We start from the raw sequence: 22,513 nt of genomic DNA, 5'->3' as shown, positions 1-22,513 counted from the left end.
TTATTGTTATATATTTCTAAATATTGAGATATACAATCAAGATATAAATATATATATAAACACAAAATATAAATAAATACAAATAATAGGAAGAGATGTAATGAAGAATTCAAATAACAGTATACATAAGTATACATTTTAAATGTAAATGTGAATATGAACCTGAAAAATAGAATTTTAAAAAATATTTAAGTACAGTTTTGAAGAAAGGGGTTCTTTTTGGCTTTAATGTGGATGGAGGCAAAGGTTTGATTTTAAATAATCCAAGTGTTACAGAAGTAAAAATTGTAACAGAAATATATACTTACTATGTAAAAATATTTATAAAAATATACAAATAAATTTAAGTTGTAGGGATATATGCAATATGGAATAGAAATGTATTTATAAAAAGAAATGTATAAATGGACAGTGTATATCAATATACATTGTAAATAGAAATGTGACTATTAATATGAAAAAATATTTAAAAAAATGTTTAAATATTTCTTAAAAGAAATTGGTTTGGTTTTGTTTTTTGTTTTCTGTTTTTTCTTTTTGTGTTTTGTTTTGTTTTGTTTTGTCTTTTATCCTATTAGATTAGAGGCAGACGGGTTTTTTTCCCTCTTCCCGGTTGTTTTGGGGCATTTATTTCCGAGCAGTGTTTGTCGGGGGTCGCCCCTGTTGTTTTTTGCCGCCTTCGCTGCCCGCAGCCCCGAGGCGCGCTGCGCCCCCGGCTGGGGCGGGCGGCAGTGCTGCCGCCTTGTGGGCAGAGCGCGGTACTGCAGCCCTGCGCCGAGAGGCCGCCACCTTGGGAGTGGCGCGTCGCGGGTGTCGCGGACTTTTAATTGACCTTCTCAACAGGGCGGCGAAAAGGGCGGGGAAGTGGAGGACCGGGGTGGGTGTCACTGGACTGCCTGCATGGAATACCGACCCCGGCGCGGCCCCGGTGGTATTTTCTGTGGCGTTTCATGTGTACCCGACACATGCTGTGGTCTCAGCGGCGCCGCGGGCGGGCGTATTTCGGCGGGTTTGTGACAGGCATGTGGGTAAACGCCTCGCTGTGCCGGGGTCCTCTGACAGCCGCTTTCCCGCCCTGAGGGAGCCGAGCCGGGCCGAATTGTTCCGAAGAGCCGAGTGTGGGCGAAAACAGCCGAGTTTCACCGAAGAGTCGAGTGTGGGCGAAAACAGCCGACTTGAGCCGAAGAGCCGAGCCGGGCCGACAACAGCCGAGTTTAACCGAAGAGCCGAGTGTAGCCGACAACAGCCGAGTTTCACCGAAGAGCCGAGTGTGGCCGACAACAGCCGAGTTTAACCGAAGAGCCCAGTGCGGCCGAAAACAGCCGAGTTGAGACGAAGAGACGAGTGTGGCCGAGTGAAACCGATAGCCGAGTGTAGCCGAGTGTAACCGATAGCCGAGTGTAGCCGGCATTGGCCGCATTTAGACAAAGAGCCGAATATGACCGACTTTAGCCCAACCGGGCCGAGTTCAGCCGAAGAGCCGGAAAAGCCGAATTTAGACGAAAAGCCGAACCGAAACGATTTTAGACCTAAGCCGAACCAAGCCTAATTTAGCCGAGTTTAATTAAACAGAACCGAACGACGCCGCAGCGCTCTGCCTGCAGAGCAACGGTGCAGACGGCAGGGGGCGGTGTATAAAGTGAGTATCAAATATCAACTATATATGCGAAGGAATAAAAAGCTCTGTGTCATGTGCAGCAGTAGAAAATTTCAGGCTCCCAGGGAATAAATAGTTTTCTTTAAATCTTTTTAGTTTTGGGGTTTTTTTACTCCCAGGTAGCCTGAAAGTTATTACTGCTGCTTTTTTATTCTAGAGCTAGAAAGGCAAACCAAGATTAGAAATACAAGAAAAGGAAAGGGAAAGAAAAAAAAGGAAAAAAATGGAAAAAAGGAGAGGAGAGGAGAGGAAAGGAAAGGGAAAAGGAAAAGAGTGAAAAACAGAGTTAAAAAAAGAAAAAGAGTTGGAGGGACAAAAGAGAGGGCATCCGGGAGGAGCGGTGCTGCCTCGGGTCCTTCCCCGCCCTGGGGCGAAGGAGCCGTTTGATGCCCGGGAGGGACTGCAGCTCCCAGTGGCGGGGCACGGAGCCGTGGCTGTCAGCCCGAGACTACAACTCCCGGCAGGCCCTGCTGCCGGCGCGGCGTGTGACGCAACGGCTATCGCGGCACATGAGTGGCTACCAGCCCGAGACTCCAACTCCCGGCAGGCCCTGCTGCCGGCGCGACGTGTGCCGCAACGGCCGACGCTGCCCGGCATTTTTCTCTAAATCGGCAGTAAATACAGCTGAGTAAAATTAGCTTGGTTTTCTTCCTTCTTTTTTAACTGAATTGTTTTTATTAAAAATCCTATTTGAATATGTAGAAAAAGTGGGGATGTCCTGTAATATATCCTAGCTTTTCTTGTTTATAGGGTGCTCAGAAAACATGCGTCCCTTAGAGTCCCACAGAAACGTTCTCAGTGCGATCTCTATCAAGGTATGTATTTACTAATAAGTGATCCCTTTAGATATTTGCCTGTGTACCTTTTCCTGTAATTGAGAGCTTGCGTTCTGTGGGTTTTATGATAAAGCTGTAAAACATGTAAAAATGGTTTTGCAAGTCCTAATCGTTGAAGGCAGCAATAAGTGGATTTAGAGCCTGTTCTTGACCAGACAAAGGGAAAAAGTGTGACTTTGATGCTGAACTTGTCGTTTTTCATTGGACTTGTCTGGAATGATTTAGGAATAGAGAGAAGTAGAAAAAGAGAGAAATAGAATTGGTTATTGAGCCCTTCTCAAATGCTCACCACGATTCAGTGTAGAGCCGAAGTGAAGGGTGATGGAACAGAGCTCTGTGCTTTAGAAGGAAATAAATTTAAACCTGACCTCCACACAGAGTCTCACTAACTTCTGTTGTTGTAAAATACCAAATACGTTTAGGAAGTGTTGGAAGTTGGTGTTTTGGGAAAGAAATGGCAGTTCCACTGAACGTTCCATTGAACAGAGGCTCTGGGAACGATTCATGTTGTAACTGCTGTCACTGCAATCAGTTGGTGGCTCAGCCTTGAAACGTGCACTTGCCCTTCTATAAAGCACTGTTTTGTTTGCCTTTCAGTGCTGTGAGTCTTGATAAATTGGAGAAGAGCCCAAGAGAAATTTTTCATCCCTTGATATAAAAGGTAGGAAGTGACTTTTTTTGGTTTGGTTCTTTTTCTTTATTATTTTCTGGAGGTAAAAGTAATTAAGTATAGGTACTACTGGTTTGTTTCTTCCAGTAGCAGGTGATAATAATAGTAGTAGTAATAGTAAAAATAATAATAGAAATAATAATAATAGTAATGTAATACTACTTGAACTGTCTTTATCCATTGGACTGGCCATTTCAAATGAAAACTTCTAAACACAAATCCAATCATCATCCTTGTAGAATCTTTCACAGCAGTGGGCTAAAGATCCTGGTTTTGTTGACAGGATTTATTGGTTCTGGAAGAACAAGAGGGAAGTAGAAGCCTAACTACTTCTAGCTCACAGACCCATCCAGTGAATACTGCTTTGTGTTTTGGTGGGCTTGTGATGACTTTGAAATCAATTGCTCATTACAGTTAAAAAAAATTGATGTTTTTTTGAACGTGACAGCAGAAATAACTTTAGGCACCAACTTAATAATAATAGATCACCAGTTTAAGTTAAAAATTCATGCTATACTATCAAAATTTAAAGGTAAATTATTATGTATTAGGTGATGGTATAAAGTGTATGTTCTCATGTGTAATGCAAAGATACATACGTACCTGAAAGTCCTTAGAGGAAACAAATTTTTATGTCTGCTGTTTGACTGTTTATCATACGATATTTGGTTTTATTTCCCAGGGATCGGTGAATTTTAACTTTGGAGTCCTCTATGCTAAGGATGCTCAGCTTACAGGTGATGAAATGTTCAGTAATGGTGAGTTTTTCGCCTTCTCTTTAATTGCTGTGCTGATATGAATAAGAAAAAAACAAAAGCAAGAGAAAAAAGAAGGATGGTTTATTATTTTTGATGCTGTTTTGTTTGTTTCCTCAGTATTTGCTGCGGCTCTGCTCACCCAAGCTTTGGGTTCCTTCTGTCCCACTGGGAGTTGCCCAATTTGGTTGCATCTGGTGAAATTCCCCCGAGACCTTACAGAACTAGCTCAAACTACGTGAGAGCCATTTGCAGTTCTCTCCAGACACCTGGAGAATGGGCGACGTTTCTGAGGATCCGGCGAGCGCGCTTCTATCCAAACTCAGTCTGTGAAATTCCTGGGGAAAACCCTTCTGTGTCCTGAAGGGTTCAAACTCTGGTGAGGATCCAGTTATCAGGTGCTCACCTGGACGGTTCCAGCTCCCAAAAGTAACACTTGTACTCTTGCCCTGTAGTTTACATCTATTGCATTTTTGTTATTTTGCAAGATTTTTTGTCTTTGCAAAATATTGTGCATTTCACTCTTTGGAACCTCTCAGATGGTTCTTTGGTGCAGCACCACCCCATGGGACACTTGGCTGCTGTCCTGAAGGGGTTGGTCGCTGGAATTGTAAATCCTGGAGAGTTCATAAGTCTTCTGTCCCCAGGGAGGTATCATGCTTTGTTTACCTTTGTTCTGTTGGTTAGGCGCTGCTTCTCGTTGCAAGTATGAATTTCAAACTGCCCTGTTCTTATTTTAACTGTTTTCCTGGTTCTCTCCCTACGGCAGGGAAAGACTCTCGTATCCTTGTCGTCGGGCTCGGTGCTGTCCAAGAAGATGCAGAGACTAAAAACATCATAAGAAGCAAAATACGACTGCAGGGAAAAGAAGCTGGAGAGAACAGAAGGTGATATTGTTATCCTTACCCTGTATTAGAAACATCCGCTGTGCTTTGATGCTGGCAGCTGCCAGGGGCTTGTTAGCTCTTTGTAGGCAGGTGTAGGTGTTCACTTGTAGGTTTTTTCTCTGGACAAGGCAATTCAAACTTTGCTAAGCTTGTATTTGCAGATTACTCTGTAGCACAGTCCAGCATGACATTTTTGAATGTTGTAAAAATACCATGTTACTTGGAAATTGCTAATGGAGAGAAGCTTTAGGGGAAAATAAGATTTCAGGGTTGGAAGATGTGAGAAGAATTTTGAGGGGATGTTAGACTGAAGTAAAGCACACTTGAAGCTGGACTGGCACGCTGGCAGGTCCCCTATTAAACAGTGGTGCTGAGGTTAGCCTGGGGGTTGCCCACTCTTTCTGTAGAAATCAATGTTTCCTGGTCTTCAGAGGTAAGCTGCTTTGAAAAGCTGGAAGGTGCAGCATGCTGACAAGCCCCGTGCTTTGGATTAAAAGTAGATTTCAGAAGGGTCCTAAGCTTTTGTCTTTTCCTAGAAGTCGATGTAATCCTATCGAGGGGTTTTTAATTCTGTGTTGCCATGTCATCCATCAGAGCCCTGTTGTACTGATCATCATACAATTACAAAACAAAACATCAGACCCTGTCCCGACCACTTAGAGCCCAGAACACGATTTCCTCGGGCTGCCATTTGCGTGCCATCGGTACTCACCACAGATGGGAGCTGGGGATTGTTGCACCCATTGGGAACAAACCGCTTCTCGTCACACAGAAATGGAATTGGGACAACGCCTCGGCCAGCCCCTCTCTGCCATCAGCTCCTGAATCTGCAGCAGAGCAGTTCCAGTCCATGCAGGCACGTGTAATCCAGCTCCTGATGATCTGAGCACACGTAGCAGCGCTCAGCTGCTGTGGGGGGCTCAGGGAGGGCAGAGTGTGCATTGTCATCTTCCTGAACCTACAGATGAATCCAAGTCAGAATCCACAGCGTGGAAATCAGTCGCATATATGCTAAATAAAACTTGCAGATTTATTTAAGAATTGTTTCTGCTTGTTCTTTGTTGTGCTTCTGTGCTTAGAAAACCTCCCTTTAAAATCAGTTCAGTCCATTAGTTGAACCTTTGTTTGCAGACCCTCAGTGAGCAGAATTTGTTGCAGACTCAGTGCACGCTGTGCAGGCCTCCTGGGAGTGTGAGGAGCTCATGTGTGCTACTTTTTGCTTTAGGACGCTCTAAGGTATTTATTCCTTTTGGGATACATGATGAGAATTCCCAAGAGAGGTAGTTATAAGGTATGACATCGGGAAAAAGCCTGTGTGGTTGGAATGTTGTTGCTGTCAAAAGTTAATTTTTCCTTCTTTCTTAGCCAGTAGTTAGCTTTTTGCTTAATTTTTGTGGTATCAGTATTTTATTGTCTAAAAAATTGCTTCAAAATAACTTCGGTGGTTGGTGTTGGCCACCAGTACCTTGTTCAGATTTGCCTATTTGCTTGTAGCTGAAATGTTCACATCTTGTTTATCATTCTATTTAAGAAACTGCTGCCCAGCCAACTAATAACTGAATATCCATCTGTCTAGGACATGGGGAGAGGATTTAGGTAATGTCTTTATTTCCAGAAAAAAGTTCCAGTGTAGTTTCTAAATAGAGGAGAAGGGGGTGAAGACTCGGGGCTCTGATGCCGTTGGGGCACCCCAAGGTCCCCAGGAGAAGGAGCCCCACTGCGGTGCAGGAGCAGGTGTGTTCTCATGTAATATTGAACAAATTATAAATATAAATATGAAAATTATAAACATGAAAATATTTTTAAAATACTTAAATAAAGTGGGTTTTCTTTATTGGTCAATATGAAGGGTTTTGATTGTAAAAATTATAAATACAAATAATATAAAGGTAGAAATCTAAGTTTAGAAATATATAATAAATACATACAGATAAATATAAAAATTAAAAATATAAGAAAAAATTAGTTGTAGCAGTAGATATTATACATAATTTAAATAATAATTTAAATATATTTTAAAATTTTATATATATAATATATCATTACTAATGTAATACATCCAAAGAAACGATAAATTAAAATATGAATGTATAATTATACAAAGTATAAATAAAAACATTTCAATATCCTTTAAAAGAAGGGGTTTTTTATTTATTTGGTTAGAGATGGGGTTTTTATTTGGAATAATGAAAGTATTATAGAAGTATAAAACTAAATATAGAAATATACAGTCAATATAGAAAGATATTTGTAAAAACACGAACGACGCCTCCTTCGGCCGAATGGAACGAGCTCAGCCGAACCAAGGCGAGACCGGCGGAACCTGACGGCCTCGAGCGAACCGAGGCCAGGCTTGCGAGGCTGCCTGAACGGAGCCGAGCTCAGCCGAACCGAGCCCGCTGCTCTCGTGCGCGCTAATTAGCGCGAGTGCGGTCACAGCCCAATGAGCTCCTGTGCCACCCCGCGCTCCCGGTCGTGTCCGTGCGATGGCCGGGCCGCCCGCGGGACGCGGCAGCAGGAGAGCCCCGAGCCGGGCGAGTTTAACGTGAGGCGGCGCCGCTTGCCCGCCGTCAGGGAGCCGAGCCGCGCCGAGCGCAGAGAGCGGCTCCGAGTTCGGCCGAAGCGAGCCGAGCCGCGCCGAGCGCAGAGACCGGCTCCGAGTTGGGCCGAAGCGAGCCGAGCCGCGCCGAGCGCACAGAGCGGCTCCGAGTTGGGCCGAAGCGAGCCGAGCCGCGCCGAGCGCACAGAGCGGCTCCGAGTTGGGCCGAAGCGAGCCGAGGCGCGCCGAGCGCACAGAGCGGCTCCGAGTTGGGCCGAAGCGAGCCGAACCGCGCCGAGCGCAGAGAGCGGCTCCGAGTTCGGCCGAAGCGAGGCGATCCGTGCCGAAGGGTCGAGTCCAGCCGAATGCAGATGACAATGGCCGAGTTTAGCCGATTACAGCCGCATTTAGCCGAGCAGCTGTGAGCCTTGCACGCTTGAGGTGAGCGTGCATCATTGCCGGCCTGGGATTGAGTGAAATGCACTAAGGAAACCAGCTCTGGGGAGGGAGGCAGGGAAATCCTCTCTTAACGTTAGCAATTCGTCCGTCAAACTCGTCACGGCAGGACAGAGTGAAGACTGAAAGTGTAAGAAGATGTGGAGGGAAACAGAGAATCTGGCAGGAGCATCGAACGCACAAGTGCACAAATTTTGCTTTTTGCTTGGATGTAAACTCAGAAGTTGTAAGGAATTTGGGAAGGAGAAGGGACATTTCAGGAGGAGAAGAAGTTGTTGCAGTCCTGGCAAAAGCTTTTGTTCTAGCTAATAAAAGAAGTTAGTTTAAATTAAAAAAAAAAAAAAAAAAAGTGGTTTCTTTTTTCTTCACTATTATATTCTTTGGTGGTATATGGTGTGTTGTTTTATTTCTTGGTGTTATTAGCTCTGTGTAAATTGTTTTTTGAGTCAAGCTAACTTTGCATGGGTTGTTTTGTATTTGAGGTAGGATCAATTTCAAGAGGTTTCTTTCACAGACTTCTGATAGGTATTACTGGGATTTTGGTTTTGTTTACTGTATGCATAAACATAGAGATTTGGTAGGGCCAGCTGGGCTGCTGGAGTTTTGGGTGTGAATTTATTAGATGGCTTTTATTAAACACAGAATAATTATGTAAGGTAACAGCAAATTACCCAATTACCCAATTGATCTAGCTATGTAACCTTACCACAAAGTTTTATATCTTGCCAGTTTTCTGTTCTTCTGCTCCAAGTAGTTGTTGCAAAAAAGAAAGCACTGTTACTTTTCTGAAGAGTTTTCTTCTACAACAAGCCCTTTACTGCCCTTGAATGTGAGTCAGAGGAGCCAAACAGCGGCAGCTGCTCTGAGGGCTTGGTGGGATTCGCCCCCTCCCTTTTCCTGGGTGCCATGGGAACGAGAGGCGGGCACAATCAGGGGTATATTAACCCCAGCCGTGGCTGAGGGGCTTCATTCCCTCTCTGGGATGTGCTGGGTTAAGAGCTCTCCTCATTTCAGTGAAGAGGCTTTTTCAGCCCGTCTCAGCATCTTTTCAGCAGGTGTTTCTGGGCATCTAAAGCACAGAGGCTCGGAAGATTCTGTGAAGAAAACAGCATGGAATACAGAGAGTATTTAGGTTTGTGATTTTGGGTTTTGTGTTTAGGAGTGGTAAGGTGCTTTTGTAATTTTTAGTTTTGCTCTGGTTGTTTTTTTGGTTGGATTTCTTTTGGTAGAATTTTTGGTTTTTTTGGGGGGGTTTTTTGGTTGGTTTTCGTGGGTTTTTTGGATTTTTTGATGTTTTCTGTGGGTTTTTTTTGTTTCTGTGGGGAGTTAGGTGTTTAGGGTTTTATTGTTTTTGTGGGGTTTTGTTTGTTTATTTTTTTTTCATTGTTTGTTTTTGGGATTTTTTTTTTTTAATTGAGGAGTACAACTCCCTGAAATTCCAAGCTGTGTCAAGCACAATATTTCCCTCAGCAGATTTATCATATCAAAAGAGGGATCTGCCCAGTGTCCAAGATGATGTTTGAGATTGAGGCTTCAGGTGAGTTGAGGATGGTGACTGGGAGAGGGAGGGTGATCAGGTATCCAGTTAGGAGTTCTTGGGAGGGGGTTTGCAGGCAGCAGGGTGAGAAAGGGTGTTTATTTGTTTATTTGAGGGCCCCCCCCCAAGGCCGTTCAGAAGCCTAGCAGAGGCATTGCCATGTCTGACAGCACACAAGGTCATCCACTGCACTCACAGGAATGCCATTTAACTTTGCCTTTCTGTAACCCAGGTGCCACTCCTAATGAAGGCCACCGCCTTGGAATCAGGATGAAGGTGGAGCCTGAAGGAGCCAGGCACACTCAGGAGAGGGCAAGTAGCTGCCTTGCAGGGATTTGGCCCACATAACTCTGGACTCACACTTTGGTTTTCGTTTTCTTTATTGCAGCTGACCGAGAGGCTCACAGGCCATCACGAGGCCCTCCAAGGCAGACTCATTTCAGGTGCAGCGTGGATTCTCCTCACTGATCATCCAAAAGATAAGTCAGGGGCCTTGGCCTGGAGATGAGAGAATAGTGGGTTGGGAGTTCTTGGGACAGATTTGAAAATTAGCAGCAGGAAAAGCAATCTTCTCCAAGGGCCTCTTAGGACAGCTAAAGGGAGAGGCTCTACTTTTGATGGCAGCTTTGAGGCGGGCAGTGCAGAACAGCTCCGGTCTGTGTCCTGTTGTCCAGTGTTCTGTGTTCCCTAGTGTGTCTTTGGGGTCCCTTTTGCCTTCTCCCCTCGAGACCCTCACCACAAGCATGATGTGTCGTGTTTCATGTCCCCCTGTTTGTCACGTTCTGTGTCACGGGTGTGTGCACACGTTTGTGCTGGAGCTATTCTGCCCTGCTGCATGGCCTGCTGCAATAGGACAAGCCTTGGGGAGGGGAAATTTGTAATGTGGGCTGTACTTGGGCTCTAGATGCTGTTCCTAGATTGACATATGGTGTTTGCAGCTTGTGAGTTACCCTGGTGGTGTTTGACATATGTTCTAACTTTCTTTCAGGTGCAGATGCATTCCACGTGTGGCAGAGGGTCGGGGTTAGGAGGTGCCGGGCCTTCTTAGGAGCGCGGTGAGTAGCAGAGTGGTGGGGTTTTGGCCGATGCGGTGCCAAGATCAGGCACTGATGTTTGGTTCTCTTTACTCTAGCTGTCTGAGAGACACCAGCCCGGTGCCAGCAGGACCTTCCCAGCTGACGAGGGGCCTTTCTCTGCACCTGACACAGACTGGCATCCCCAGATGTCTGAGAGATAAGTAGAGGGCTGTGACCCACAGTGGGAATGAAGGCATGGTGCTGGTTTGGGAATTACTGGGAGGGGGTTTTGAGTCCAGTTTGGAGGGGGGGGTGTTCATTAAATGGCTCATTAGGCCCCATGAAAGCCAAGTCTCACATTTGATCACAGTGCTGAGATGTGCAGCAGGGCAGAGCAGTCCCGGTGTGTCTCGTGTCACTTGTCTGTTGTGCATTGTGTGTTGTTTGTGTATCTCCTGTCTTTTACCTTAGGACTTTGAGGGCCCTGTCAGTACCCCTGGCATCATTGTTAGCATCTGTAATCTCTGCATTCCTTGGCCTGGCACCCGGGCCACAGAACTTTAGACTGGGGAGCTCAGACAGGCATCAGACTCTCTTCTCTCTTTGGAAGCATCCAGTCAGGTGTCTTGTCAGGTCTTGTTCTGAGCTGTATGGACAGCTGTGCCCCACCTGGATCCATTATGGTGGATTAGGACTTGCAATAATATGAGGTTAGGTGCAGCATTCTGACCGTAGGATTCCTAGGCATCCATCTTTGCTGTCCTTGGAATTAATCATTCAGTTATCATCTTCTTCCTCCAGGGTTCTCTGAGCCTCATCAGCTCACCATCGGTCTCAGCTCGGTCATCTCCTTTTGCATTCTCTCAGTCCTTGCAGCCATTTTCCTTGCCAAGAGATTTGTGTCTGTGTCTTGTCCCCATTGTTTGTCACGTCCTGTCCTGTGTCACGGGTGTCAGCACACATTTGGGACGGGGCTGCTCTGCCCTGCCGCATAGCCTGGTGCGATAGGAGAAGTCTTGGAGCCTTGGAATTTGTAATGTGGGGTGTAGATGGACTCTAGATGGGATTTGTAGATGGACACAGGATATCTGGAGCTCTTCAGTTATCCTGCAACAGTGTGACTCTTGTCCTAACTTTTTTTTCAGATTGAGATGGATTAAATCTGTGCCAGAGGGCCCCATCCCGGGTGAGGGGATTCCCCCGAGCAGGTGAGGCCCCAATTGTCTCTGCAGCAGAAGTGTGTATGGTGACTGTGTTACAGCTCTGTTCTTTGTCTTTCTTTTAGGAAGTCAATCTGGATACCAGCAGCCAAGGTGAGCAGTGGAGAGAAGTGGTTGTTATTGCTCGGCTCTCAAGCACAACAATTTTTCAGCAGATTCATCATGTCGCAAGAGAGATCTGCCCAGTGTCAAGGATGATGTTTGAGATTGAGGCTTCAGGTGAGTTGAGGATGGTGACTGGGAGAGGGAGGGTGATCAGGTATCCAGTTAGGAGTTCTTGGGAGGGGGGGTTTGCAGGCAGCAGGGTGAGAAAGGGTCTTTATTTGTTTATTTGAGGGCCCCCCCCCCCCAAGGCTCTTCAGAAGCCTAGCAGAGGCATTGCCATGTCTTAGAGCACACAAGGTCATCCACTGCACTCTCAGGAATGCCATTTAACTTTTCCTTTCTCTAATCCAGGTGCCACTCCTAATGAAGGCCACAGCCTTGGAATCAGGATGAAGGTGGAGCCTGAAGGAGCCAGGCACACTCAGGAGAGGGCAAGTAGCTGACTTGCAGGGGTTTGGCCCACATAACTCTGGACTCACACTTTGGTTTTGGTTTTCTTTATTGCAGCTGACCGAGAGGCTCCCAGGCCATCACGGAGCCCTCCGAGGCAGACTCATTTCAGGTGCAACGTGGATTCCCCTCACCGATCATCTAAAAGATAAGTCGGGTGCCACAGCCTGGAGATGGGGGAGTATCAGGTTGGGAGTTCTTGGGACAGATTAAAAAATGAGCAGTGGGAAAAGCCATCTTCTGCAAGGGCCTCTTAGGACAGCTAAAGGGAGAGGCTCTACTTTTGATGGCAGCTTTCAGGCGGGCAGTGCAGAACGGCTCTGGTCTGTGTCCTGTTGTCCAGTGTGCCGTGCTCCCTGGTGTGTCTTTGGGGTCCCTTTTGCCTTCTCCCCTCGAGGCCCTCACCACAAGCATGCTGTGTCGTGTTTCATGTCCCCCCTGTTTGTCACGTTCTGTGTCACGGGTGTGTGCACACATTTTTTGCCGGAGCTGTTCTGCCCTGCCGCATGGCCTGCTGCAGTAGGACAAACCATGGGGAGTTGGAATTTGTAATGTGGGCTGTACTTGGGCTCTAGATGCTATTCCTAGATTGACATAAGGTGTTTGCAGCTTGTGAGTTACCCTGGTGGTGTTTGACATATGTTCTAACTTTCTTTCAGGTGCAGATGCATTCCCTGTGTGGCAGAGGGTCAAGGTTAGGAGGTGCCGGGCCTTCTTAGGAGCGTGGTGAGTAGCAGAGTGGTGGGGTTTTGGCCGATGCGGTGCCAAGGTCAGGCACTGATGTTTGGTTCTCTTTACTCTAGCTGTCTGAGAGACACCAGCCTGGTGCCAGCAGGACCTTCCCAGCTGACGAGGTGGCCTTTCTTTGCACCTGACAGGGACCAGCATCGCCAGATGTATGAGAGATAAGTAGAGGGCTGTGACCAACAGTGGGGATGAAGGCATGGTGCTGGTTTGGGAATTACTGGGAGGGGTTTTTTAGTCCAATTTGGAGGTGGGATGTGTTCATGAAGTGGCCCCTTAGGCCCCATAAAAGTCAAGTCTCACTTTTGATCACAGTGCTGAGGTGTGCAGCAGGGCAGAGCAGTCCCGGTGTGTCTGGTGTCACTTGTCTGTTGTGCATTATGTGTTGTTTGTGTATCCCATGTCTTTTACCTTAGGGGGGGCCTGTCAGAAACCTTGGCATCATTGGTAGCATCTGTGATCTCTGCATTCTCTGGCCTGGCACCCAGGCCATAGATGCAATTCTGATACTTGTCTGAGCTCCCCAGTCAAAAGTTCTCTCTTTGGAAGCATCCAGTCAGATTTCTTGTCAGGTCTTCTTCCTAGCTGTACCGACAGCTATGCCCCACCTGGATCCATTATGGTGGATTAGGACTTGTATTAATATAAGGTTAGGTGCAGCATTCTGACAGTAGGATTCCTAGGCATCCATCTTTGCTGTCCTTGGAATTAATCCTTCAGTTATCATCTTCTTCCTCCAGGGTTCTCTGAGCCTCATCAGCTCACCATCGGTCTCAGCTCGGTCATCTCCTTTTGCATTCTCTCAGTCCTTGCAGCCATTTTCCTTGCCAAGAGATTTCTGTCTGTGTCTTGTGCCCATTGTTTGTCACGTCCTGTCCTGTGTCACGGGTGTCAGCACACATTTGGGACGGGGCTGCTCTGCCCTGCCGCACAGCCTGGTGCGATAGGAGAAGTCTTGGAGCCTTGGAATTTGTAATGTGGGGTGTAGTTGGACTCTAGATGGGATTTGTAGATGGACACAGGATATCTGGAGCTCTTCAGTTATCCTGCAACAGTGTGACTGTTGTCCGAACTTTTTTTTTCAGATTGAGATGGATTAAATCTGTGCCAGAGGGCTCCATCCTGGGTGAGGGTATTCCCCCGAGCAGGTGAGGCCCCATTTGTCTCTGCAGCAGAAGTGTGTATGGTGACTGTGTTACAGCTCTGTTCTTTGTCTTTCTTTTAGAAAGTAAATCTGGATGCCAGCAGTCAAGGTGAGCAGCGGGGAGAAGTGGTTGTTATTGCTCAGCTCTCAAGCACAACAATTTTTCAGCAGATTTATCGTGTCACAAGAGGGATCTGCCCAGTGTCAAGGATGATGTTTGAGATTGAGGCTTCAGGTGAGTTGAGGATTGTGACTGGGAGAGGGAGGGTGAGCAGGTATCCAGTTAGGAGTTCTTAGGAGGGGGTTTGCAGGCAGCAGGGTGAGTAAGGGTGTTTATTTGTTTATTTGAGGGCCCCCCCCCCAAGGCTGTTCAGAAGCCTAGCAGAGGCATTGCCATGTCTTAGAGCACACAAGGTGATCCACTGCACTCACAGGAATGCCATTTAACTTTGCCTTTCTCTAAGCCAGGTGCCACTCCTAATGAAGGCCACCGCCTTGGAATCAGGATGAAGGTGGAGCCTGAAGGAGCCAGGCACACTCAGGAGAGGGCAAGTAGCTGCCTTGCAGGGATTTGGCCCACATAACTCTGGACTCACACTTTGGTTTTGGTTTTCTTTATTGCAGCTGACCGAGAGGCTCCCAGGCCATCACGAGGCCCTCTGAGGCAGACTCATTTCAGGTGCAATGTGGATTCCTCTCACCGATCATCCAAAAGATAAGTCGGGGGCCCTTGGCCTGGAGATGGTGGAGTATCAGGTTGGGCGTTCTTGCGCCAGGTGTAAAAATTGGCAGTGGGAAAAGCAATCTTCTGCAAGGGCCTCTTAGGACAGCTAAAGGGAGAGGCTCTACTTTTGATGGCAGCTTTGAGGCGGGCAGTGCAGAACAGCTCCGGTCTGTCTGGTGTTGTCTCGTGTGCCATGTTACCTGGTGTGTCTTTGGGGTCCCTTTTCCCTTCTCCCCTCGAGACCCTCACCACAAGCATGCTGTGTCGTGTTTCATGTCCCCCTGTTTGCCACGTTCTGTGTCACGGGTGTGTGCACACATTTTTTGCCGCAGCTGTTCTGCCCTGCTGCATGGCCTGCTGCAATAGGACAAGCCTTGGGGAGTTGAAATTTGTAATGTGGGCTGTACTTGGGCTCTAGATGCTGTTCCTAGATTGACATAAGGTGTTTGCAGCTTGTGAGTTACCCTGGTGGTGTTTGGCATATGTTCTAACTTTCTTTCAGGTGCAGATGCATTCCATTTGTGGCAGAGGGTCAGGGTTAGGAGGTGCCGGGCCTTCTTAGGAGCGCGGTGAGTAGCAGAGTGGTGGGGTTTTGGCCGATGCGGTGCCAAGATCAGGCACTGATGTTTGGTTCTCTTTACTCTAGCTGTCTGAGAGACACCAGCCCGGTGCCAGCAGGACCTTCCCAGCTGACGAGGGGCCTTTCTTTGCACCTGACAGGGACCAGCATCCCCAGATGTCTGCGAGATAAGTAGACGGCTGTGACCCACAGTGGGGATGAAGGCATGGTGCTGGTTTGGGAATTACTGGGAAGGGTTTTTGAGTCCAGTTTGGAGGGGGGGGTGTGTTCATGAAGTGGCCCCTTAGGCCCCACAAAAGCCAAGTCTCACTTTTCCTCACAGTGCTGAGGTGTGCAGCAGGGCAGAGCAGTCCCGGTGTGTCTCGTGTCACTTGTCTGTTGTGCATTATGTGTTGTTTGTGTTTCTCCTGTCTTTTACCTTAGGACTTTGAGGGCCCTGTCAGTACCCCTGGCATCATCGTTAGCATCAGTGATCTCTGCATTCCCTGGTCTGGCACACGGGCCACAGAATTTTTGACTCGGGAGCTCAGACAGGCATCAGACTCTCTTCTCTCTTTGGAAGCATCCAGTCAGGTGTCTTGTCAGGTCTTCTTGTGAGCTGTATGGACAGCTGTGCCCCACCTGGATCCATTATGGTGGATTAGGACTTGCAATAATATGAGGTTAGGTGCAGCATTCTGACCGTAGGATTCCTAGGCATCCATCTTTGCTGTCCTTGGAATTAATCATTCAGTTATCATCTTCTTCCTCCAGGGTTCTCTGAGCCTCATCAGCTCACCATCGGTCTCAGCTCGGTCATCTCCTTTTGCATTCTCTCAGTCCTTGCAGCCATTTTCCTTGCCAAGAGATTTCTGTCTGTGTCTTGTGCCCATTGTTTGTCACGTCCTGTCCTGTGTCACGGGTGTCAGCACACATTTGGGACGGGGCTGCTCTGCCCTGCCGCACAGCCTGGTGCGATAGGAGAAGTCGTGGAGACTTGGAATGTGTAATGTGGGGTGTAGTTGGACTCTAGATGGGATTTGTAGATGGACACGAGATATCTGGAGCTCTTCAGTTATCCTGCAACAGTGTGACTCTTGTCCTCACTTTTTTTTCAGATTGAGATGGATTAAATCTGTGCCAGAGGGCCCCATCCTGGGTGAGGGTATTCCCCCGAGCAGGTGAGGCCCCATTTGTCTCTGCAGCAGAAGTGTGTATGGTGACTGTGTTACAGCTCTGTTCTTTGTCTTTCTTTTAGAAAGTCAATCTGGATGCCAGCAGTCAAGGTGAGCAGCGGGGAGAAGTGGTTGTTATTGCTCAGCCCTCAAGCACAACAATTTTTCAGCAGATTCATCATGTCACAAGAGGGATCTGCCCATTGTCCAAGATGATGTTTGAGATTGAGGCTTCAGGTGAGTTGAGGGTTGTGACTGGGAGAGGGAGGGTATCAGGTATCCAGTTAGGAGTTCTTGGGAGGGGGTTTGCAGGCAGCAGGGTGAGTAAGGGTGTTTATTTGAGGGCTCCCCCCCAAGGCTGTTCAGAAGCCTAGCAGAGGCATTGCCATGTCTTAGAGCACACAAGGTCATCCACTGCACTCAGAGGAGTGCCATTTAACTTTGCCTTTCTCTAACCCAGGTGCCACCCCTAATGTAGGCCACAGCCTTGGAATCAGGATGAAGGTGGAGCCTGAAGGGGCCAGGCACACTCAGGAGAGGGCAAGTAGCCGCCTTGGTGGGATTTGGCCCACATAACTCTGGACTCACACTTTGGTTTTCGTTTTCTTTATTGTAGCTGACCGAGAGGCTCACAGGCCATCACGGGGCTAACTGAGGCAGACTCATTTCAGGTGCAATATGGATTCCCCTCACCGATCATCTAAAAGATAAGTCGGGGGCCGCAGCCTGGAGATGGGGTGATGGGAGAGATGTGGGTTGGGAGTTCTTGGGGCAGATTTAAAAATGAGCAGAGGGAAAAGCATTCTTCTGCAAGGGCCTCTTAGGACAGCTAAAGGGAGAGGCTCTACTTTTGATGGCAGCTTTCAGGCGGGCAGTGCAGAACAGCTCCGGTCTGTCTGGTGTTGTCTCGTGTGCCGTGTTCCCTGGTGTGTCTTTGGGGTCCCTTTTGCCTTCTCCCCTCGAGGCCCTCACCACAAGCATGCTGTGTCGTGTTTCATGTCCCCCCTGTTTGTCACGTTCTGTGTCACGGGTGTGTGCACACGTTTGTGCTGGAGCTGTTCTGCCCTGCCCATGGCCTGCTGCAGTAGGACAAACCATGGGGAGTTGGAATTTGTAATCAGGGCTGTACTTGGGCTCTAGATGCTATTCCTAGATTGACATAAGGTGTTTGCAGCTTGTGAGTTACCCTGGTGGTGTTTGACATATGTTCTAACTTTCTTTCAGGTGCAGATGCATTCCACGTGTGGCAGAGGGTCGGGGTTAGGAGGTGCCGGGCCTTCTTAGGAGCGCGGTGAGTAGCAGAGTGGTGGGGTTTTGGCCGATGCGGTGCCAAGATCAGGCACTGATGTTTGGTTCTCTTTACTCTAGCTGTCTGAGAGACACCAGCGCGGTGACAGGAGGACCTTCCCAGCTGACGAGGTGGCCTTTCTTTGCACCTGAGACCAGCATCCCCTGATGTCTGAGAGATAAGTAGAGGGCCATGACCCACAGAGGGGATGAAAGCAGTGTGCTGGTTTGGGAATTACTGGGAGGGGTTTTGGAGTCCCCTTGGAGCTGGGGGTGTCCATGAAGTGGCCCCTTAGGCCCCATGAAAGCCAAGTGTCACTTTTGATCACAGTGCTGATGTATGCAGCAGGGCAGAGCAGTCCGGTGTGTCTCGTGTCACTTGTCTATTGTGCCTTATGTGTTGCTTGTGTATCTCATGTCTTTTTCCTTAGCCCTTTGAGGGTCCTGTCAGAAACCCTGGCATCATTGGTAGCATCTGTCATCTCTGCATTCCTTGGCCTGGCACCCAGGCCATAGATGCAATTCTGATACCTGTCTGAGCTCCCCAGTCAAAAGTTCTCTGTTTAGAGGCATCCAGTCAGTTGTCTTTTCAGGTCTTGTTCTCAGTTGTATGGACAGCTATGCCCCACCAGGATCCATTATGGTGGATTAGGACTTTGTAATAATACGAAGTTAGGTAGAGGCTTCTGATTGTAGGATTCCTAGGCATCCATCTTTGCAGTTCTTGGAAGAAAGAATTCAGTTTAGCATCCTCTTCCTCCAGGGTTCTCTGAGCCTCATCAGCTCACCATCGGTTTCAGCTCCGTCATCTTGTTTTGCATTCTCTCAGTCCTTGCAGCTGTTTTCCTTGCCAAGAGATTTCTGTCTGTGTCTTGTGTCCTTTGTTTGTCACGTCTGGTCTGTCCTGTGTCACGGGTGTCTGCACATATTTGGGATGGGGCTGCTCTGCCCTGCTACATAGCCAGCTGCAATAGGAGAATCCCAGGGACTTGAAGTTTGTAATGTGGGGTGTACCTGGACTCTAGATGGGATTTGTAGATGGACATAGGATGTCTGGAGCTCATCAGTTATCATGCAACTTTTTGACTCTTGTCCTAATTTTTTTTTTCAGGTTCAGATGGCTTAAATCTGTGCCAGAGGGCCCCATCCCAGGTGAGGGGATTCCCCCAAGGAGGTAAGGCCCCATTTGTCTCTGCAGCAGAAGTGTGTATGGTGACTCTGTTACAGCTCTGTTCTTTGTCTTTCTTTTTAGGAAGTCAATCCAGATACTAGCAGCCAAGGTGAGCAGCGGAGAGAAGTAGTTGTTATTGCTCAGCTCTTAGGCATAACGATTTTTCAGCAGATTCATGGTGTCACAAGAGGGATCTGCCCAGTGTCAAGGATGACGTTTGCGACTGAGGCTTCAGGTGAGTTGAGGATTGTGACTGGGAGAGGGAGGGTGAGCAGGTATCCAGTTTAGGAGTTCTTGGGAGGGGGTTTGCAGGCAGCAGAGTGAGAAAGGGTGTTTATTGGAGGGCCCCCCCACACAAGGCTTCTCAGAAGCCAAATAGAGGCGTTCCCATGTCTTACAGCATACAAGGTCCTCCACTGCACTCACAGGAATGCCATTTAACTTTGCCTTTCTCTAACCCAGGTGCCACCACTAATGAAGGCCACCGCCTGGGAATCGGGATGTAGCTGGAGCCTGAGGGAGCCAGGCACACTCAGGAGAGGGCAAGTAGCTGCCTTGGTGGGATTTGGCCCACATAACTCTGAACTCACACTTTGGTTTTGGTTTTCTTTATTGTAGCTGACCAGAGGCTAACAGGTGATCATGGGGCCCTCCGAGGCAGACTCATTGCAGGTGCAACATGGATTCCCATCACCTATCATCCAAAAGATAAGTCGGGGGCCACGGCCTGGAGATGGGAGAGTAGCAGGTTGGGAATCCCTGGGACAGATTTAAAAATTGGCATGTATGTAAGCATGTCGCCTTATATTGTGTGTACTTACACTCTATGTGGACTTGCACTGTATGCATCAGCTTATATTGTGTGTACTTACACTGTACCACTTATGATCGCAGCTGCCCTGCCCTGGCACGTAGTCACAGTTAGGTAGAACAGTTATAACAACTTTACTGTTCATCTGTCTTTCGTGGGATTTTGGGTAGAAAATTTATCAGTCCAGAGTGGGGACAAGTCCTAGCTGTCAGCCACCTGTTGACCCTTCCTGTTGTCTCACAGGTCCTCATGGCTGCTGTTTTCCCCAGGATCTGCCATTTTCCTCAAGGAGCGGCAGCCAGAAGATGTGTCAAAGCACCTTCTTCAGCATCTCAGGTAAGGGCCACAGTGAGCATGTAAGTGGAAGGAGTATGTGTGAGAGCACGTGGCTGTGTCTGTCTGCTCGTCTCTGTGTGTGTGAGCACATGCTGACTGGATTTAACCTTGTGTGTGTGACTTTTGCTTTCCAGGTTTTGCAACTCCTTGTTAAATTTAGAATAAAAAATCCCCAGCTGCCTTCCACCCTGGCTGATTTTTTTTTTTGGTCCTGGCCAAGTAAAAACCCAGAAAAATACCACAAGATAGGCTAGAAAAGAACCAAAAAACCAAGAAAAAAAACCCAATATGGGTGAGAATACCGAGAAAAAAACCCCCAAGATGGGCAAGAAAAAAATGCAGAAAACACCCACAGAAAACCAAGAAAAAAACCCCAGGATGGGCAAGAAGAATCCCAGAAAAACAATGCTACATGGACCAGAAAAAACCCAGGAAAAACCAGAAAAAAATCGGGAAAAAAAAGGGAAAAAAATCCCAAGATGGGCAAGGAAAAAAAACCCCCCAAAAAAAACCACAAGATGGGCAAGGAGAAGATCCACAAAAAACCCAGAAAAATCACAGAAAAACCCCCAAGAAGGGCAAGAAAAAACCCAGAAAACACCCACAGAAAACCAATGAAAAAACCCCAAGATGGGTGAGAAAACTCCCAGGAAAAAAAACCAAGATGGACCAGAAAAAACCCTTAAAAAACCAAGGAAAAAAAAAAAAAAAAAAAAAACGGAAAAAAACCCAAGGATAGGCAAGAATACTCCAGAAAAACCTCAGAAAAAATCCGCAAGCTGGGCAAGAAAAAACCCAGAAAAAAACAGAAAAAAAAACCCCAAGATGGGCAAGAAGAAATCTGGAACAAACACCCCAAGACTGGCAAGAAAAAACGCTAAGATGGGCAAGAAAAAACTGACGTAAAACCGGCCGCAAAGCGCGACTGTCGTAAAACCGGCCGTAAAGCGCGACTGTCGTAAAACCGGCCGTAAAGCGCGACTGTCGTAAAAGGTGCCGTAAAGCGCGACTGTCGTAAAAGGTGCCGTAAACCGCGACTGTCGTAAAACCGGCCGTAAAGCGCGACTGTCGTAAAGTCGGCCGTAAAGCGCGACTGTCGTAAAAGGTGCCGTAAAGCGCGACTGTCGTAAAACCGGCCGTAAAGCGCGACTGTCGTAAAATCGGCCGTAAAGCGCGACTGTCGTAAAAGGTGCCGTAAAGCGCGACTGTCGTAAAATCGGCCGTAAAGCGCGACTGTCGTAAAGTCGGCCGTAAAGCGCGACTGTCGTAAAAGGTGCCGTTAAGCGCGACTGTCGTAAAAGGTGCCGTAAAGCGCGACTGTCGTAAAACCGGCCGTAAATCGCGACTGTCGTAAAATCGGCCGTAAAGCGCGACTGTCGTAAAAGGTGCCGTAAAGCGCGACTGTCGTAAAGCCGGCCGTAAAGCGCGACTGTCGTAAAATCGGCCGTAAAGCGCGACTGTCGTAAAAGGTGCCGTAAAGCGCGACTGTCGTAAAGCCGGCCGTAAAGCGCGACTGTCGTAAAATCGGCCGTAAAGCGCGACTGTCGTAAAGTCGACCGTAAAGCGCGACTGTCGTAAAAGGTGCCGTAAAGCGCGACTGTCGTAAAAGGTGCCGTAAAGCGCGACTGTCGTAAAACCGGCCGTAAAGCGCGACTGTCGTAAAAGGTGCCGTAAAGCGCGACTGTCGTAAAATCGGCCGTAAAGCGCGACTGTCGTAAAAGGTGCCGTAAAGCGCGACTGTCGTAAAATCGGCCGTAAAGCGCGACTGTCGTAAAGTCGGCCGTAAAGCGCGACTGTCGTAAAAGGTGCCGTAAAGCGCGACTGTCGTAAAGCCGGCCGTAAAGCGCGACTGTCGTAAAATCGGCCGTAAAGCGCGACTGTCGTAAAAGGTGCCGTAAAGCGCGACTGTCGTAAAGGTGCCGTAAACCGCGACTGTCGTAAAACCGGCCGTAAAGCGCGACTGTCGTAAAAGGTGCCGTAAAGCGCGACTGTCGTAAAATCGGCCGTAAAGCGCGACTGTCGTAAAATCGGCCGTAAAGCGCGACTGTCGTAAAACCGGCCGTAAAGCGCGACTGTCGTAAAATCGGCCGTAAAGCGCGACTGTCGTAAAATCGGCCGTAAAGCGCGACTGTCGTAAAGCCGGCGGTAAAGCGCGACTGTCGTAAAGCCGGCCGTAAAGCGCGACTGTCGTAAAATCGGCCGTAAAGCGCGACTGTCGTAAAGTCGACCGTAAAGCGCGACTGTCGTAAAAGGTGCCGTAAAGCGCGACTGTCGTAAAAGGTGCCGTAAAGCGCGACTGTCGTAAAAGGTGCCGTAAAGCGCGACTGTCGTAAAACCGGCCGTAAAGCGCGACTGTCGTAAAAGGTGCCGTAAAGCGCGACTGTCGTAAAGTCGGCCGTAAAGCGCGACTGTCGTAAAAGGTGCCATAAAGCGC

At 47.9% G+C, this 22,513-nt stretch overlaps 1 long non-coding RNA gene across 1 annotated transcript; it reads left to right on the top strand.

Annotated features, from left to right (window-relative positions):
- Positions 1 to 1,114: 1,114 nt before the first annotated feature.
- LOC132072752 (uncharacterized) lies at positions 1,115 to 5,513 on the top strand. Its single transcript, XR_009418377.1, has 7 exons — positions 1,115 to 1,639; positions 2,408 to 2,472; positions 3,091 to 3,154; positions 3,846 to 3,921; positions 4,039 to 4,347; positions 4,688 to 4,805; positions 5,400 to 5,513. It is a non-coding gene; the product is annotated as an uncharacterized LOC132072752 (long non-coding RNA).
- The last annotated feature ends 17,000 nt before the right edge of the window (positions 5,514 to 22,513 follow it).

The sequence above is a fragment of the Ammospiza nelsoni genome, chromosome 4 (genome assembly GCF_027579445.1).
Source record: "Ammospiza nelsoni isolate bAmmNel1 chromosome 4, bAmmNel1.pri, whole genome shotgun sequence".
NCBI classification, from domain to species: Eukaryota; Metazoa; Chordata; class Aves; order Passeriformes; family Passerellidae; genus Ammospiza; species Ammospiza nelsoni.
Note: the sequence above shows the minus strand (reverse complement) of the source record. Positions and strands in the feature narration are given on the sequence as shown.